This window comes from Labrus bergylta, chromosome 4 (genome assembly GCF_963930695.1).
Source record: "Labrus bergylta chromosome 4, fLabBer1.1, whole genome shotgun sequence".
Taxonomy (NCBI): Eukaryota; Metazoa; Chordata; class Actinopteri; order Labriformes; family Labridae; genus Labrus; species Labrus bergylta.
In genome coordinates this window covers 11,491,466-11,500,460 of record NC_089198.1, presented here as the reverse complement: position 1 = coordinate 11,500,460, position 8,995 = coordinate 11,491,466, and the positions used below count along the sequence as shown (strand labels likewise).

The window sequence follows — 8,995 nt, the reverse complement described above, 5'->3', positions numbered from 1 at the left end:
CACTGTTTGCTCTGCAGCACAGTTAGGGGAGCATTTAACCCTTTGTGTGTTTTTTTGTGAATCAGTCTGTCTTTTTTTATTGATTTGCACAGATTTACCGGGAGCATGAGGAACTGTCAGATGGAGTGCAGACCTCCCCTCACAGTTTGACTGCGGTGGTCTTGCGAGAAGAGGTCAGGTTGAATAATGTGGTTCAGGTTCTGCTCAGTGAGCCTTCAGTATTCAGAGTGAGAACCATCAAGGTCACACAGCATCAGGTTCAGGCCCAAAGAGGTATGTGAACGGGAGACAGTGTCAAACCTCAAACATCTCCTGCTGCTCACATTTCACAGGTCATCACTTCAGAGCGCAAACACAAACACACACACACACACACACACACACTCCACATTAAGTTTGACCTCATGCTCAAATAATTCTGCTCTAAATGATCATTGATATCGAGAATAAATAAAAGCCTTTCATATTGTATCAGTGATTCTTAAATGTAAACATGAACAAGGAAGTAGCTGTGTTTTGTAACTCATAATACGACCCCTTGTGTCTCCAGATATTGCTCGTTCATTGTCTCTGGACTTGGTCATCAATCAGAGGTTCTTGAAAACTGTTGATCAGATTTCCGTCATCATCATGAAATAAACTTGGAGCTAAACAGTAAGACACAACAACAGCTACAGGTCTCCCACACAGCGAGTTACATCACCGCAACATGGGAAAATAGTCTATTCAATACTCATTTAGAAACTATTATATTGATAACTGATTGAATACCACAGCAACAAAAATGTAATAGAGGCCCCAGACCCAATACACACAATATTGGGTAATTTCTTGTTTTCAATTAAATAATTTCAGGCTAACTCCTGCACACTAAAATGTCTAAATTGCACACAAACATTGCCAATGTAATTTAGACAATAGTTGCAATGTTTCGATTCTTTCCTCTGATGAAAGACCAGACACCTACTATGACTCTTTAAAAGTAATTTTCTGGCTCTTTAGATTTAAAAGGTCTGTTCACTGATAAACTAATTTGTTCCTTTCCGTTTCATAAATAGATCTAAAATGTGACTATAACATGTTTGCATGTGATCAAGCATTTATCACAAAAATACAGCAATAAATCAGGTCTACTATATATCATGATATTCTACAAATCTGCTGCAGAATTTCATTCCTATTTACACAAAGTTAAACTGTTCCATCTGTTGAGATTATTCTCCACGAAAAATGTAATTCAACGTACGAGGTCTTGAGTGGTCCCTTGCTGCACAAAGTGAGATCAATTGACCTGTTGACACACAGGAAATAAGTCTACTGTGTGAGGATTCAGGATGAACATAAATGTCATGTCGCCCTCTGGTGGCTGTAAAAGGAGAACTCCTCACCATCCATCGAGGATGAAAGAGTGAGAGTGAGACAAGAGGCTGTCTGAAATCACAAACTGCATTACATAAAGCATACAGTGAACACACCATTGCATAGTACTGTTTTTATTCTGATTAGTCATTTTTATACCCTAGTGCAGCAGTTCCCAACCTTTTCCTTTGACCCCTCCCCCCCCCCCCTAACAGAATCAGACAGATAAAAAGACCCAAAATGCCGGCTCATGTAGTTAAGCAGAGTTTAATAACCAGTCCAGGTGGTAAGCATAAAGAGGAGCAAACAATATCAGCAGGCAAAGGAAAAGAAACAAGAAGGCAGGCAAGCTAAAAAAAAACACTAGAAAGCTCACTGGAGGAAAAAGGCTATACACTTAACTCTCCCATATTCCCTCCTCCCCCAAGTACCTTCACCCCTTCCTCGCCTCTCACCGTTCCCCCATCCCCTCCCCCCTCTCTTTTGTGCATGTGGAGAAGAAAAATGCATGCATATGTATTTTTTGCATTTGTGAGAAAAACTCAGTTAAACTAATTTCATCCTTGAGGTATCATAAAAGATCTGAAATGTGACTGTAACATGTTTACATGTGATTAAGCAGTTATCACAGAAATAAATCAGGTCTGTATTGGGAAACAGTCTACAATTCCTCTGCAGAATTTAATTCCTACTGTACCACCTGTTGAATCAATTCTCCTTATCGATATTATAATTAAGATGGGTGTCCTATCTGTGTCTGTGACGCTAAACGTAGCTGATGCAAATCTTGGCTCATTCTGTGTGTATTGAACAGCCAATCAGCACAGTCCAATGTTACCTTCCCGTTAAGCCAATCAGTAGTTGTCAAAGTGTCAGAAGATTAGAACTTAATTTGTTATGTGCAGTTTCCAAGGAGTCTCTCTGTCCAGTTTGATATCATTTGAGTGCAGACTGGAGTTGAAGACGTATATTTAAAATAAAGTGATGGACGTATGACCAAAGGTTGCAGCACGGTAAATAATCATCATCTAATGGCCACACTGTGTAAACATGCTTTTACTCAGTAACCGTTCACAACATGGCAGCACATATGAAATGTTTTTAAAAAAAACATACAATTCTAGGCTAAGAAACCTTGTTAAAACCTGGTTCAAAAATAAAATCAATAAAAATTATCAATATGTTTAAATCATTTAAGAAATAGTTCATTTTAATTTGATTCTTTAAAAACAAGATGTCTCCTGCAGAACATGATCAGTGCTCAGTACCAAGTTTTTCCATTTCCACCTGCAAGAAGAAACAAACATTTAACAACTTTTACTGGATCAGAACATTAAAGTCACAAAGACATGATAAGAGAGATAATCCTTTATTTATCCCACAATGGGAAAATTTACATAAACAAGTCTGTGACAGAGTGTGCAGAACATGAGAACCCCTTGTACTAAAGTGAAGTCTGGAAGAAGTTGCAGTGTGTGATGAGTACGGTGGCCTGTAGGTTCAAAGGTTCGACAACGGCTGAAACGTTGTACCTTCAGAAAAACGTGCAGCATAGTCAGAAACGATGCACATTTAAAAGCTAATGTGAATTCCTGAAACAAATGCAAACGCTGAAACGTGCTGCAAAAGAAATAAACTCGCTTCAAAAAGGCAAAACACTGCATAGTCAGACATGCTGCTAATACACAGACAACATGATTCAAAAATCATTTAACAAGAAAACAGCAAAAAAAAAAGGAAAAAAACAGCTACAAGTTCAACAGAAGTTTTCTGGGTCTGAGGAGGGAGCGCTCTGTGGGACAGCTTGTAAACGGGAGAGAGTAAGAAAGACCGGGCACAGAAAGCTTGGTTGAGATGGGAACATAGCATCGTTAGTCAACACAGAATGACATCAGTACTACAGCAACAAGGAGATTTCTGGCTTGGATTTTTGACACCGGGAATGAGACAGCGGAGCAGTTGTTCTGTTGCTGCAGCCTCGGGATGCCAGGAGCTAGTGTTAGCTCTGGGGCTAATACCCGCTAATATTCCCACGACGTAACGGTCAGGGTGGGAAGCCCAAATGTTATCGTGTCTTACAGTTATACTCCAGGTTCAAGTCACAAATCTGAGGAACTGTTTTCATAAAAAAAAAGAAAAGTCCTGATTGATGAGAAACTTCACAAACAATGGAAACTGAACATCCAGTGACATGACGGGCCACATTATGAGCTAAAAAACATACTCAATAACCTGTTGGATACCGCTAATGTTAGCATTCAGCCACTTTATACTTAACATTTCCATTTTAAAAATCACTGATATGTAAGGAAAGGGGTTTATAATCCTAAATATGAATAGTCATTTAGAGCAAAACGGTTTGAGCCTGATTTTAAACTTGCTGGATTTTACATCGTCTGCTATTTTTTTTTTTTTTTTTTAAAGATGTCTGATAAATAAAATGAATTAAAGAAGTTGTGATTGTCACCTTTTGATCGTCCAGGTCTACCACAGAATCCGTTGTAGGGGTCCCACTGGCCGTTCTGGTTTTCTGTGAAGGTACAGAGAAAATGTTCAAACTGTTTCTTCAGTCGGCTTCTTTGAGGGATGGAGGTTCAGACACAGAAACGTGTCTGTGTTGTCTCTGTTCAAAGCCTCTAAGCTGCCGTGACCTTATTTAAAAAAAAAAAGGAGGAGGTGAATGAATCTGGTTGACTCACTGAAGAGACTCTGTTATCACACGTCGTCACATACGCTGCTTAATCGTCTATTTTACTCCAAATATCACAATAATTTAAATCTGTTTCAATAGCTTCAACACTGATGATATTGAACAAAAATCCTGATTTCCAGCTCAAGGTGTGTTTGCTCTGAGTGAGACGGTCACTGCTCAGTGTGAGAAACATACATGAAGAGGTTTAGTGAACAAAGAAAGTTTGAGGAGAGAGAAACCGTTTAAAAATATGCAGAAAATATTAGAAACAAACACAATCATCTCAAATCTAATCTGAACATTAAAGAGTCAAACATGAGATTCAACAAACTCCACTGAATCTCTAAAGAAGACATTTATCTTGAAATAGAATTTAAACATCTTACTAACTATCTTCCAGTGTTTCTCATGTGTTGTTGTGTTGTGTGTGAAACAAAGTGACTTTACCTTGTTGAGACTCAGAGCAGCACACAAAGTGATCAGAAGTGTTCAGCACACACACGCACACTCGCACACACACTCACACACACACACGCACTCACCTGAGTTTAAGTAGCTGCTTATCGGACAGGTGTGTGTGTGTGAGCTCACTGTGAAGCTGTGCAGCAGCAGCGAGGCCCCCTGCTGGACTTCATGTCACTGTGCATCACAACTCACACCAGCAGAGGGCGCCAAACTACAGTCAGACAACGAGAGCATCAAGAGCTGAACGTTCAGGAGGATCAATCTCAACCTGACATTAAACAAGATTATATGCAACAAGTTTTTAATACCTCTCGATCTGTTCACCTTAATTCACCTGTTCTTAAACCTGTTCTGTTACTCAAGGCAGAGTTTAATACATAAATATATTGAAGAGTTTCATAAAGACTAACTTGGACAAGAAATGAGGCACTTTGTAGGAAAGCTTTGTCCTAACACTCATGGTTTTTTTTTTACATTACAGTCACACAGTTCTAGTTTTCAGTTCAACTTCAATACAGTAAAACAAAAAAAAACCTTTTGCTTGTCTTGTTAAATGATTTTATTCTCTACGTTTAATCATCATCATCATCATCAACCTTTATTTATGACTAGTAGCAATCATTCGATTCACAATGATACCAAGAATACATCCATAAATGAAAAAACAAAATGACTTGAAGCTACCACAGGAAATATAATAAATAAAAGAGCAATAAGAACAAAAAATATATATAATAAAAAATCATTTAAAAAGCTTGAAATCACTGCAATAATTAGTCAACAAATAAAATCAAATAAAACAGTTACAGGCAGCTATTGGGCGGTTAAAATTAATATTCCTAAAGTGTTGAAAGGAGAGAAAAGTGATCCATTTCAGTTCATGTTGTAAAATATTCCAAGAGTTTGCAGCACTAACGCTGAAAGCAGTTTTACTTATAGATCAGTCCTGGCTTGAGGAACCTGGAGAACCAGCCTCTCACTCGAGTGAGTTAAAAATGGACGAGGGTTCAGATGTAACAAGGAGGGGATATATGAACTATCCGGTAAGGGCTTTATAGATGAATACATTCATCTTCAAAAGAGAGATTGATCCTTTAGATTAGAAAACTGATGAGGACATTTTATCAGTAGTAAGAGATTTACAGCTTAGAGTCCAGAGGTCATATGTTTGTGTTTGCTGTATTATCTAAAAGTCAGTATTATCACTGTAAACACATTCATCAGAGGAAAAAAAAAAGACTGGTCTTCACTCTGACCTTTGATAAAGAACCTGAACCCAGACAGAAACAAACCACCTTCATCTGAGTGAACCTCTCTCACACACCTGAACATTTCATGCTGCAGGAGGTGGTGACATATTGTAAGGAAGTAGGGATCTGACTGTTTTTAGGAAAAAATGGCTGACAGGTGAAAATAGTGTGCAACAGTCCCAACACTTTACATCAGGAGCAATGAGCTGTAAAATTCACACCTGAAAAAGTTGAAGACAAAATGCAACAAGAGAAACGTACAAGATCCCAAACACAAACACGTGACAAAACGAGCGCTGAAGAAAAGCTCAGCCATCACAACACGAGTGCTATGATGATGTTCAGTGGACGATCTTTATTTTAGGACCAGAGAGAGATATCATGGGTTCTCAATTTTTTCCAAGAAAATAGATGAACAATTAAAAAAAAAAAATGTAATTAAAAAATGCCATTGTAAAATTCAAAATGTGTTTCTGTCCCCCCCATGCATTTGCCACTAAAAGGTCAAAAGGTTAAAGTCGTACACCAACATGACAGTTTAGAGAGACCTTGAATTATGTATCCATCCTCCTCCTCCTCCTCAGAAAATCATTTATGAATGTGAAATCACAAAGTCCACACATTAAAAATTCACATGCAAGGCTTTCCCCGCAGCAGACGTAACTCCAATGGATCCGAGGAGGACCGCACTGTGTGTAGTTTGTGGGGGTGGTAGAGGGGGGAGGGGGGGGTAGCCTGTATTATACAACATCAATACTGTCTGCTTTGCATAACGATGAACAAAGGGATTACTTCTATGCAGACTGAATCACAGACATTAAGTGCTGCCATCATTTAAACAAATGAAGAAGATTCAGAGGAACACATCAGAGCACTCTGGATGTTTTTTGTTTTTTTCATTTTTTGAAGAAGGAGCCGCTGCATCAACAATTCCTTTAAACTGTCTGAGAAAACGTGCTATCCTCAAAAAGAAACATACCCAGGTGATTTTTTGAAAAAAGTATGAGAGTTGTTGCAACTAAACATGAGCCTTTGTCTTTCTGTTCCTTCAGTTAATTATTATGTTAACTGTCTAACTGTTCGTATGCCCCCGCTCCAGCCCAAGTTACAGGAAACCTTGATTGATTTGAACTGCAACTTGACCGGTTGGCTGAGGAAATACAGGATGAAAGTGGTTTTATTAGTAATATAAATGATATTAAATGAAACAAAATACTCAATAATGTGTTTGGATCTCATCTGCTTTGGATTTGTCCTCATATCAACAGTCAAAGGCTTTTTACTCTTGGAAAATCATAGCGACTGCTATGGATGGCCTCCAAACGTCCCCTTCAGTAACCAATGGGTGACGTCACTGATACATAAACAGACTCTTTGAATGTGCTGCTGTGATAAAAAAAACATCATGTAAATTAAACTTTGATACATTGTAGGTAAACATATTCTCTACCTCAGGTCTGTTTCGCATGTTCCTCTTGACTACCCTCAACTCAGACTTTGTTTTCATTGGGGGTGGGAGTGGATGGTGGAGTAGCAGAGAGAATCACTCCCATGATTCCCCGCCAGCCGTGACATCATCTTTTGTTATTGTTTAGATCGAGAGCCCCCTGGTGGCGGAATTTGCATGCTGTGCGTTTAAGGATCATGTTCATTTATTCTGCCTATTTAACTTTAATTGCAGCATTTTTATTCTTAGAGAGAGAAAAAATGTGAACAATGACAATATTTTCTATTTCATGACGATAAAGTCCCCCCTCCTCTCTCTGAGTTGTCAGTCTCACTTTTACCCCACCTACGACGCCCATGGCTGTGCATTGTTTCTATATCACCTCCATGGGACTACATTTGATGCACACAAGCTTATAATATCTAAGAGACCTGTTTTAAACAGAGTATTTCTGAGGGTCCAGAACCCCAGCAGGGCAGTCAAGGTGTGGTCCCGTAAGGAACGAGGCGCCACACTTCTGATTACACACTCACTTTAATCAGGTCAGCCTGGAAAGCTGTTTGTTACCACCCCCTTATCTATCATTTATGATATGAACGTGCAGTTGCCATAGTTACTTATGTCACCCAGTCATGGGGAAAATGACATTGTAGGCAACCTTGGGATGGGGGGAGGGGTGGATGAAGTTCCACAGAGAGAAAGTCGGTGAGGGGATCCTCTCATTATGTAATATTTGGAGTTAACACAGAGGATTAGTCATGCATCTCTCCATCAGGACAGGACAGATTAACAACAACAAAAAACAAAACATGTTTACCGTCACAACACGACCTTCATATTCATCTTCAATGAGAGTTCACGTCTCCATCTTTGTCTCCCTCTAAAACTGTGACCCACTCTGAGAATCAGAGACAATCGAGACTGATCAAAGCCTCTTTCACATCCTCACAGCCCCCACTACAAAACACACACGCACAGACACACACACATTCTGACTGATGTAGCGCTGTGGTGCTGCTGCCAGGTCTGAGTCCTCAGCCCTCTCATTAACATCCCGACAGATTAGTCAAGCTGGAGACCGTGTGCATGGGACAGTAAAGACAGGAGAGGATAGATTCAGAACAGAGCCAAACACCAGGGTTGAAATAAATCCAAAGATAAACACAGTTTAGTTATATTTTCAGTTATTTTTATATGACAGAGCATTAGGAGTAGACAGCAAACAAACTTGTTGGTGTCTTCTACACCAGTAATGACAGTATTTATCTCACAGAGGTCGCTTTGTCACTTTTACTGTAGCTGTTTTCCTCCAAGCCTTTGCTAGCTCTGTATTTTATCCTGCCAGCCTTGTGGTTTTTGACTTGAATTTTGGGTGACCTGATGTGAGAACGAGCAGGAAAATTCCCTGCGAGAGAGGAGGGGGTGATGTCGTGCACATCATGGACCGGCACATGACATGACCATAGACTTAGGCAGCAACCAGCGATGTCTCTCTGCACGTTACAAAACTGCTTTATTATGTTTCATGTTTACCAGTATGTTTTAGTGACTGTGTCCAACCACTGAATGTATCTCTGTCAGCTAGCTGCCGGCCTATTTCCTTGCATTCATAGCACCAGTATGAGCCCTCCCTTGATAATTTCCAGCTGTCATCCAAGCTTGCAAACCTCCTGTCCAATCTCGCTTGCATTCAGCGTTGCTCTCAGCTGTGCATATCTGACCAGTTCAAGAGTAGACTACATTATTGTAACTACTTATTGTCTGAGTTTGCTTTCTATAAGC

General features: G+C 39.5%; 1 long non-coding RNA gene across 1 annotated transcript; it reads right to left on the bottom strand.

Moving 5' to 3' along the window:
- Positions 1-2,526: 2,526 nt before the first annotated feature.
- Positions 2,527-7,060, bottom strand: LOC109996546 (uncharacterized). The gene is made up of 3 exons (XR_002278508.3): positions 4,499-7,060; positions 3,827-3,889; positions 2,527-2,646 (listed from the first exon to the last, which is right to left on the bottom strand). It is a non-coding gene; the product is annotated as an uncharacterized lncRNA (long non-coding RNA).
- Positions 7,061-8,995: the final 1,935 nt, after the last annotated feature.